The sequence below is a fragment of the Protobothrops mucrosquamatus genome, unplaced genomic scaffold (genome assembly GCF_001527695.2).
Source record: "Protobothrops mucrosquamatus isolate PMUCROS unplaced genomic scaffold, P.Mucros_1.0 scaffold1353, whole genome shotgun sequence".
Lineage (NCBI taxonomy): Eukaryota > Metazoa > Chordata > Lepidosauria > Squamata > Viperidae > Protobothrops > Protobothrops mucrosquamatus.
This window is the reverse complement of record NW_015387547.1, coordinates 711,660-713,155: the sequence shown is the minus strand read 5'-3', so window position 1 is coordinate 713,155 and position 1,496 is coordinate 711,660.

Below are 1,496 nucleotides of genomic sequence, written 5' to 3'. Positions count from 1 at the left end.
TACATTGTGAAAACTCAGCTGTCAGTTGATCTTAATGTTATGAAATGAAAAGTATGCCATTTGCAATTAACTTGGCATAAAATAATTCATTTGCATTTAATTGTAATGGTTCAAAGAATGTTCGGAAAAATGTTCGGCCCTCCAGCACGTTCACTTCATCCAATCTGGCCCTCTTTGAAAAAAGTTTGGACACCCCTGGTTTAGAGAGTCAGTAAATTGCCCCCAACAAGCTGGGTCCTCATTTTACCAACCTCAGGATAGAAGGCTGAATCAACTTTGAGCTGGTTGGAATCAAACTGCTGGCAGAGAGCAATAAGTTAGCCTGTGATACTGCATTCTAACCACTGGGCCACCACAATTATCATAGAGATATAGGACAAGCTGGGTTTGCTACAGAACAAAACACCAGCCTGCAACATCATCTTCATTTCCAATGACTTGTCTGGGTTTCACATAGGCCCCATGAGTTTTCTTAGAAAATAAAAGTGATGGGTGTCTGTTTGGAAATCTCCCCTCTCCTCCAGTCCAGAACAAGACAAAGATAAGCAGGGGTAGAAAAGAATAACCTGCAGGATGGAGACCATAAAGAATGGCAGATAGGCTCCTGCAAAACACAAATTGAGAATCTTATGTCCCTGATGGTAGTCATTTTGAAAATGGATAAATCCCCAGCGGCCATTTTGCAAAAGTGCCCACAAAATTTTTCAGTTTTCAAAATTCCATATATGTCACCAGATCTTAAAATTGAAGATCCTATCCTGTTCTAAAATGTGTGATAGTTGTTGTTAAGAAAAAAGCTACATTCTGATTTTTCTTGATTAACATGATGGGAAGAAGATTCTTCTGCATATAAAAGTTATTTTAATAAAAGCAAACTACAACGTTTAATATTTCAGTGCTCAGTATTTGCACTTATATTCCACTAGGTGGCTCCTTTGAGCCATAAAGGCCTGGATTTCTCCATTTTTATTTTAATATGAATGACTGTCTACATTTTATATATACACACAAGCACACGTACACACTAATACAAACTAATATAAAGTAAGAAGGAAAAGAAAAAGAAAAAGAAAGGAATTAAAGAGAGCGTTAAAAGTGCAAGAAAGAAAAAAAGAAAAAAGATACAAGGAAGTGGTTTCTGATCTTCTTTACAGTAGTAACTACTATTATAAATTTACCAAATATTGTATGGTTGCAAAATAATCTTCCTATACTGTCTAAAACCGTAAATCATATGTTTATTTTTTTCTGTTTTACAAAAAAAAGACCACAAGGCTTTTTCAGTCAGCAGTAAACATAGATAACTGTGTTGTTGTTTTTTTCCGGTCAATTTGACCGTCTCAGCAAGTTCTATCAATTTCATCAACCATTCCTCCCTTGTAGGTAGTACAGAAACTTTCCATCTTTGTACATAGTATAATCTTGCTGCAGTTATTGTTGTTGTTGTTGTTATTATTATTATTATTATTATTATTATTATTATTATTATTATTATT